At 38.1% G+C, this 9,463-nt stretch overlaps 1 long non-coding RNA gene across 2 annotated transcripts; it reads left to right on the forward strand.

The window, feature by feature from the left end:
- The first annotated feature begins 5,335 nt into the window (after positions 1-5,335).
- On the forward strand, positions 5,336-8,730 carry LOC133780682 (uncharacterized). 2 transcript variants are annotated; one of them, XR_009869508.1, is made up of 4 exons: positions 5,336-5,759; positions 5,843-5,920; positions 7,359-7,424; positions 8,487-8,730. It is a non-coding gene; the product is annotated as an uncharacterized LOC133780682 (long non-coding RNA). The 2 variants fall into 2 exon arrangements; XR_009869509.1 differs by lacking the exon at positions 7,359-7,424.
- Positions 8,731-9,463: the final 733 nt, after the last annotated feature.

Below are 9,463 nucleotides of genomic sequence, written 5' to 3' on the forward strand. Positions count from 1 at the left end.
TATACATGAAAATAAATAAAGATCCTGTATAAGTTTTTCCAACAGTTATGGCTTGAATTTCCTCCAGCTAATCCTTGTCTACTCCTAGCCTCAGCTCTCCAAACTTCCCAGCTTAAATCCAAGCTTTTCTTCAAAGTTCTTCTTCAGCCTCAAGGCACAAGAGAGGAAGGGAGAGAGAGTACTTGAGAGATTTCTAACCTATTCTACCAAGTTCTGATCATCCTAGAGTTTCCACTAACTATAACCCTTAACTAAAATGGACTAAAATGCCCCTGAATCAACTTAGCCTCCTATTTCCCATAAGGGCAATGTGGTCATTATCCCCAATTCCCATTAATTCCTCAAGTCATCTTACCAATTGCCAATTAATCCTGTCATGCCCAACTAATTACCAAATATTTACCTATTACTCAATAAACCCTAATTATAAATTAAACTTCCCAAAATACCCCTAGGCTCGCCCTGAGCCGGGTATTGGACCCTGTTGTGACTATTCCACTAAACTGCTCACTGGGATCGCCTCGAGCTGTATACTGCAAATATATCCACATAATAATGTGGTCTCAATCATTTACTCACATATATTAACATTTATGCCCGCAACGGGCCAATATTACAAATATGCCCCAACTATCAATAATGGGCCCACATGCATGTTTAATACTCATAAACATGCATATAATCATACTCATATTATCAAATATATATATCATGCATGCCACATAGTCACACATTTATTCAGTTAATCACACATATATCCAATTATGCCCTCTCGGCACGCTAATCCAGGCACTAGACCCTATTACCGTTTTTGGGATGTTACATCCTCTAAGTTCTACACACTTTAAGTTGGCTGAGTCACTCTAAGGTTGTATCTATCCCCTGGCCAAAGGATCAAAACACCCCATAAGCATACTCTTATCCTCTAATGGCCCTAAGGGAAAAATTGTCATTTGCCACGTTTCTCGCTAATCCCCAAGTAATCCTATAAATCCCCATTCAATCCCCAACACTCTTAAACAAACACTAAATCACCACCCTTTTCTCGGTAATTCCCGAACACGAACTATGTTCACAAAATACCCCTAGGCTCCCTCGAGCCGAGTACTAGACCTCGTTGTGACTAATCCGCTAATCTGCTCCCTAGGATCATTTTGAACCACACATCTCAAATATATCCCCATAACACTAGGGTCTTACTCATAGCACATACATTATTACATTTATGCCCTCAACGGGCCCAAATTACAAACATGCCCCTATTCACATAGATGGGCACACGTGCATATTTAATACACACAAACATGTGTGTCTAATCACATTACCACACAACTCATTTATATCACATAATCATGCATATAATCCATTACTCGCTACTATAATCCCAATTAGGCCATCCAGGTGCTGTAGTTAAGGCACTCAGCCTTAATAACAAATTCGGGATGTTACAACTATCCCCTCCTTATTAAAATTTCATCCTCAAAATTTATTCAAATACCTCGGGATACCAATCCCGCAAACCTTACTATAACCCTAGTATCAGGTCCTTTACTTTGTCACTACTTGCAACATCTTCACAAGAACAATATTCTTAATCTGTAAGACTTTCGCTCTTTTACCCAGAATTCCACTGGCTTTTCCTTACACGATAAGTTTCACTAAATTTCCAGGGTTTTCACACCCAATCAGGGGTTGTACTCATCACCCCTTTCTTCAATACTGGCACCAGTAACACCTTATAAGCCTCTACCTATACTGGGGTAAGGACAATCTGTAGGCCCCTGGCCTAATCTCTATTAGGAACTCATAAATATATACCAAATCTAGAGTCAAACTCCTATTTCCTTTCTGATCCATCATATCCTTGCTAGTTCATAACACACAGAGAACACAAAGCCCTCAATCCTGGAACTCCACGTTCCCATATCTAGACTTGCAACCTCTTATGTCCTTGTAATAATGCAGACATTCCTACCTTAATGATCCTTAATAATTTCACTGGTTTTCTAAGCCAATTCTGAAACCAAGACTATTCTTGTCCTTAAGTTCAGTTTCTAGAATAAGCATTTCTCGTTCCCTATCTCACAATATCCTACTCAGAGTCACTCTATGACCCTTTTCCGAAACCTGGGAGTCCATGGGTCCCAATTTGACACTATATACCTCGGTGTCCAATAGAGACGCACGGTCTTTTTTGTACCCACTCCCTCTTTTGATATCTCACTCACACCAACCATGGTGTGTCAACCCAATAGGTCAAATCACAACTTTTGCATCCACTCATCTCATCTGTAATCCAAGGTGGTCCACCCCTAGGGTCCATAATCATATCCCTCTATACTAACTCTAGGATACACTAGTGTCATAATAGCCCTTCTGACCTCTGATTATCATATCTTGTTTACAAAAAAATTATGTTATGCACCTCCCGATATACAAATTTTAGTCTCAACACCCATTCAAGCTTCTTGAATACAATAATTGTAAGGGGTGATTTAAGGTTCATCCCGCATCTCCTCCTCAATGCCAGCATCCTTCGTATCACTTATCTGACCTACAAGTCTTAACCCATATATTCCAAAGTGGTAGTATCCTTACCATTCCTACAAGATCTTACTTTTGTGTTTCACTGTTTATTCGTAGGAATATATCTGCCAATTATCAATGACAAGTTCCAAATCAATCCCAGTCATTATTTTAGTCTAACTATGACTAACCGGCATTACTGTCAACTCGACATCCTAGGTAGAACATCCAAGTCCTTATCCATTCATCCACTGTGAGGCGCAAATGATCACTCTTTCAATTACACACAGGTGCACCCTAACTCATAACATATTGCACCATAATTCCACACTTAAGCAAGGACGATGTCTTTCGCATCGTTCTCCTGTACCAAGCCATTATGTACAAACTCTAATGCCATGACATGTGAATCATTCTTCATTCTAACTTCTGGAAATCTGGTACGCAACTATCCATTCAGACAAACTATATGTTCTCATGTTACTTTAGTCATAGTATGGTTGTCCTCGAGGATGCCTCAAGTAATAGCCGATGTGTCCCACTGGTTTCATTATGCTTTTCGCCGCTAAGGCGTTCCTTTAGTAATGTCCTTACGGTTTCCATCTTAATTACCTCATACATGATCCCATTAGCTCCCATAGCATGATCTTGAATGTCTTCTAGAAAATTCAGAACTTGTCCCTCTTGGAACCTTACTCGTAACCCTACTTCCTTAGCCTTGGTACTATCAATGAAGTTGTTATTCGCGTTCTGCTTCTAACTGGGAGTGGTCTGAAACATCCTTGAGCAATCTGAATACGACTTGTCCTTACAATCCATGTACTATCTGCTTGTCAAACTTACCTAGGTCGCTGAAGCATTGGTTAATTTAAAAGTCTTCATTGATAATCCATCACATCCTACTTAGCGCAAGAAGAAATTCTTGGAATGTCTCTTGCCTTGATCCTCAACTGGTTAATTCTTGAGAGCATTATCCTACCCTCGCAGCTGGGTAATAAAACCTTTATTCTAGGCAATGAGTACTTATCCTTAACAATCACTTCCTTGACTATCCATATGCGGTACATATCCTTGTAGACTTGGCCCTTTTCTTGACAAACGGTGTTGACGTGTCCCATGATAAGATGCTCCATCTGATCAACCCTCAAGTTGAACACTTCTTCAACTGAACCTTAATTCTTCCCGCTGAGCTAATGCCATTCTTCATAATGTCTCAGATAACAATTCTATCTCTGCCTTGATCTCGTAGCATGTTCAATTCCCTAGATGTGACAATAATCCCAACGAATCCTCGTGAACCCATCTGAAACCTTACCAGATGATCCAATGTTTATCTGATCTAACTGATATAACCTCAATGGTATCTTCCTCAACAAGTAGGCATCTTGTAACTACAACTGGGTCCTTTCCTTTTAACCTCAGAAATCACCACCATACCTTTCATTCCATGGTTTTCCCTTATTTGACAGACAAATCCATACTCAGGTTTACCTCGAAACCCTCATAGAACCAGCTTAATAAGTTATTACCAATTTTCCCAGGTAGATGCTAAAATCTCAAGCCCTACGACATGACAAACATATAGCATGTACCACACATCGATGTCTCTCCTGAGAGGTACATAACACCAAACTCAATCACCTCAATTTATAATCAGGAACAAGAACTAGAAAACCAATTGGTCGCCTCCGAGGGGCTAGCCTCAGGCTCTATGCATATCGAGACAATCACTCGAACTGGGGTAGTGCTATCTGTACTCTTTGGCCCTCTCGCCTTTGACTTTGAGCATTTCCTCTTGATGTGCCCTACCATTCATCATTGAAAACATGCCTTTGGTCGACATTTGTCTAGGACACACTAAATAACTCCTCCAAACCTCATCGTCATCCTAGTTGCCGCCTGGAACACTATCAACTCTCCTGTCAGAACCAGGAGCAATAGAACTATCAAGGGTCTTTCTTTCCTGGTTACTGGGCCTCCGCCCCTGCCTGATCCAGCAAATGGGGATACCATTGCCCGATCTTAGGTAACAGTCTCATATACTGGAGTGATCCTAACACCCTGGGCCATCCCAGGGTTCAGTCCTCAAGTGAATTGCTCCTTCCAACCACGTCTTTTGGTACCAAATCAAATACGAATTTGGTCGATCTATGAAACTCACTGACATACTCCGTCACTATCTTACTATCCTGAATCGAGTTCAAAATCTCACCGGTCTTTGCTACTCAAATTGTGTCACTGAATTCCTCTCGTTGAACCATTGTCTGAGTTTCCTTCCTACCCACCATGACAATATTCTGAGCCTGGGTACAACTTCCCACCATGTTCGGGCATCCTCGTACAATATGTGTGTGGCACAAGCTGTAACGTCCTGCATTTTCGGGTACCTTTAAACGACTCGGGTCGGGATTTTTCCCCCGGGTTAAGAATATTATTTTAAATAATATTATATTTTGTTTGTAAGTAGTCCATGAGTTATTGCTAGCCAAAATATGAATTTTGTGATTTTAAAAGTCAAGATAAGACTTTCGGTCCTGGACCGACACAAAAACCCTGATCGGGTAAAAATCTCGGAAAATAAAATGAAAAATCATGGCAATTATATTTTGGGCATAAAATACATTCATAAAAGTTAAAGTTTGGTCAAAAACAATAAACCTAAAAGAAAATGGAAATTTTAGGGCATTTTGTGTTAAATGCCTAATTTTACCGAAATGGGGAATTTTATTCCATGAATGGACCTTAGGTTAAATTTTATTATGTGATTAATTAAATTAAATGTGAGAGACATTTAATTTAATTAATTAATGTTAAGTTTGGTGATTAAAACTTAATGAGAAAAAAAAAAAAAAGGTGTCAAAAGTCAATTTGGACTTTTCTTCTTATGAAACCTTTATTAACCTTTATAAAAAAAAAAATTAATGGTCACATATATGGAAAAGGGTGGCTGGCCATGTGCTATTTTAGAGTGGTGTGAACCCAATTTTATAAATTCAAATCCCATTTAATTAAGAAGTCAAGTGGGCAAGTGGGTAGAAAAGCACTCAAATGTTTTGTGATATTTTGAAGAGTTGTGTGAGCCATTCTAACCCCCAAATCCGACCACTCTCCCTCCCTCATTCACTCTCATCTGATTTTTGAAGACTCTCTCAAGTGTTCTCTCCATTTTCAACCCCAAGAACACCAAAGAAACTTGGAAGCTAAGTCTTGGTCTAGGAAGGGTTTTCCCTAAGGTAAAGTTTCATTAACCTAGGCTTTTGTCAAGTTTTAATCATAGAGTTTCAAATAGCTAATTACCTATGTTGTTGGGGGGAAGTTGGTTAGGGATTTTGAAAGGTTTTTGAGGAGCCAAAGCTATAGGAAGGTCCAAACCTTAAGCAAGAACACCAAAGAGGTAAAAAGTTTACTTTTGATGATTTTGTTGTAGGGATTTTTTAGTTTTAAGCATTATTTTGTATATCTAATGCTTAAAGTTTCTTGTTGGTGATGTAATAAGGTTATGGTAGTTGTTTAATAATTTTTATGATGCATGTGTATTGATTTTTGAAAATGGGAACCAAAACCCCCAAGGGTTTTGTAGGATACCCTAAAAAAAAAAAACATGTTTTAAGCTGTGACTTCCAAGGGGTCAAGCAGCCACTGTATATTGTTTTTGTAAAATTAAATTTTACTGTGATGTTTTTGAGATTGAGTACATAAAATTGAGCTTTTGAAACACTAAAAAATGTTTAGAAATGAGTAAGTTATGCTATTTCAAAGTTTAGGTAAAAAACTGTTTTTTCGTATTCTTATTTTCGGAACCAAGTTTGGACAGCCACTGTATAGGGAAAATGAACCCAGTTTTTTCTAAAATTTTGTGGACATATTTATGGCATAACCTATTATTCCACTATAAAATTTGGTAAGAAAATATTGAACGGTTTGAAAGTTATTAACTGTCAAAGTTTGGGAAAAATAAGAACTTGAAAATAAGGTCATTTTTACCTCATTGTTGGAAAATGATTTCACCAATCAAAAATGCTCATTTTGACCTAAGATTTTACAAAGACCTAAATGGCATAACAAAAATGGAATTGGGAAATTTTGGTAACAATTGGGTAAGTAAATTTCAAATTATGAACTAACGAAGTATGTAGTTAAAAATGTGAACAAATAGGTTTTTCACACTTAGAGTAAAAATGAGATTTTGGAACATAAGGTAAAAAGTAAAATTTTGTTTATTTCAAGATATAAACTGGTAAGTCTTGAAATCATATTTTCACTAAAATTACCCCTTTGAGTTTAAATGAATTATTTTTCTAGTAAGTAAAATTGATTAATTGCTTTTGGAAAATTAATTAGTCAAGATGAGAAATTTATAACGGTTTTCCTAATTAAGACAAATTAGGCAATTTTCTTAAAACGGTTTTTAGATATTAAAACCTTAAGAAAAATAAAAGGAAAATTTAAGGAGTTTATTTTCTTTAAAAATAATTAAGGAATTTATTTGTATTTTCTGGATATAATACCGGCTAAAATCTTACATATTTTAACCGACTAGTCGAAAGTGCGGGTTAATAGTGATACCTTGAAAGAATAAGATTTTTAGCGGGTTGTGGGGAAATACCATTGTGATACCCGAGCCTAGGTATCGAGACCTTAGGATAGGTCTCCCCGAGACTTAGGGTTTAGTCTCGAATATTTTGTATGACTTTCCTTAATAGGTTTAAAACCAAATAAGGATTATAAATCCTTACAAATGACTTTTATTAAAATGACCAAACTGCCCAAAATAATAATAATGAATTATGAGTGCCATAATTAATTCGAGTATACTGTATGGATAACTACAGTATTGGCTAAGCGTAACTGGACTGAACGTTGGAGGGTGAAAACCTGCTGAGCGCTAAGGACTCCAAGTAAGTCAACTTATATTGTATGGCTGCAACATGAAATGATTATTGTCTTGTATGTTAGTATAGGGATACATGCATATACATAAGCTGTCATAGAAAGTTGCTTAGAGACGTTAGTCTAGTGAGTGCTGATTTAGAAAATATGAACGGTAGAAGTCCGTCATATCCTAGACGGTTGATCCCCGTCACACTGCTTGATTTTATTTATGTCCGGTTCATTACCGCGACGAGTGGCCATGAGATGAGGATAAGCTGGTTAAACCTAGGGGCGCCAAGATAAATGGGACCTAGGGGCCTTCATGCTTACTTAATCATTGGACGGTTAGAATCCGAGCAAGTGCTCTGATAAGTTATTCCCGGATAGCAGCCGTGAATATTGGCCATTCCGTGAGAGTGCCTAGAGATACTAGGGGTTGCCAAGATTGAGTGAGGTTGAACACCCTAGGGGCAGCTGCTCACCAGCACCACTGATTAACATAGAAGTCTCCGTAAAACCGTGTAAATTGGATTACACTCTTGAATATGTAGCGATGCCCTAGGTAACACGATAGTTACCCTTGATGAGAATATTTATTGGCTAGATCTTAGTGTGGGGACTCAGTTCTCTTTTACAGATTAGCAATTATGTTGGAGGGCGCGTTACGCATGAATTGTTGGAAATTGTCGAGCGTTGGTCTCGAATTATGTGGTGATATAATATATCTGCTTGCTCTGGGATTTTTCTGAGTGCAGGGATATAATTGTTGATAAGATATAGTTGTGATATAATATATTTGCTTGTTCTGGGATTTTTCTGAGTGCAGGGATATATTTGTTGATAAGAATTAGTTGCGATATAATATATCTGCTTGTTCTGGGATTTTCTGAGTGCAGGATTTTTATCTAGATGTGAATTAATTTATCCTTGGTTATCAGGCATGACCATAAGTTTGCCAGGACGCTTTAGCGTTCTTGAAATTGATTGTGTAAGGTCCGGATGGGTCCGGATCCCTATTTCTCTATCTGCTTTGTTTGGAAGTTGATCTTACTAAGCGTTTTCGCTTACCTAGTTGTTTCATGTTGTAGGTAATGGCAAGGGCAAGGCAGAGCAGTGAGGGTTGGAGTCTTCCTTGCAAATGTACATGTGGACCGACCTTTTGGGAAGCCGTTTTATTTTTGGAAATGTTGTGTAATTTTCCTAAGCAAGGCTCACTCTACTCTTTATAAAAAAATGTTTGTAACTAAATGTTAAGTATGGCCATACGACTTTTTAAAAAGTTTTTTTTTTATACGGGTTTTTGAGACATTTTGTTAAATGAAAACATTTATATTTCCGCATTATCGAGTCTTGAAAATCCGGGTCGTTACACAAGCCACCCTATCACAGCCTTTCGCTCCTATATAGCCGAGGACAAAGCTAACCATGCCCGTCCACTGTTCAACATTAAACGGGTCCAAACCTCCCTTAGAGACTGGAGGTTAACACTTCTGAAATATTTCATATAATATTTCTCATATGTTTCCACCCTTAAGTTAGGTCGTAACTGGTGCCATTGTTGCCAACTCCCACAAGATAGCGTTCCCTGACAGAACCTGTTGTCTCAATCACCTAATCTCTTCCTCTTGCCTTTATAATCCTGCATGCATGCTAGCAAACACTTGTCACCAATCTTAGGGCCAACGAATGATTCTGGCCACACCTACCATCATTCACACTACCTGATCCAATTGACTGCCTTGGATACGAAACTTCCAAATCTATCTACAGCCGAAAACCTGGCTTACCAGCCTCGATACTCTTATCCAACACTATACCATAACAAGGCCAAACAACACAATAGCCATATATTACACATACCAGGATACAAATCCAAAATACTCATGCATCACTCAATAAACCTCAATCCCACAAAAAACACAAACATGTCTATCATGCTCCCTATTCTAGCATATAAGGCAACTAAAATAAACAATTAAACAAATATTGTATTTAATATCAACCAACTCTGAGTCGAGCTTGTCTCTGGCAGCGAGCGTACATGGTTGGTCAACCTCTAGGAACC

The sequence above is a fragment of the Humulus lupulus genome, chromosome 5 (assembly GCF_963169125.1).
Source record: "Humulus lupulus chromosome 5, drHumLupu1.1, whole genome shotgun sequence".
Taxonomy (NCBI): Eukaryota; Viridiplantae; Streptophyta; class Magnoliopsida; order Rosales; family Cannabaceae; genus Humulus; species Humulus lupulus.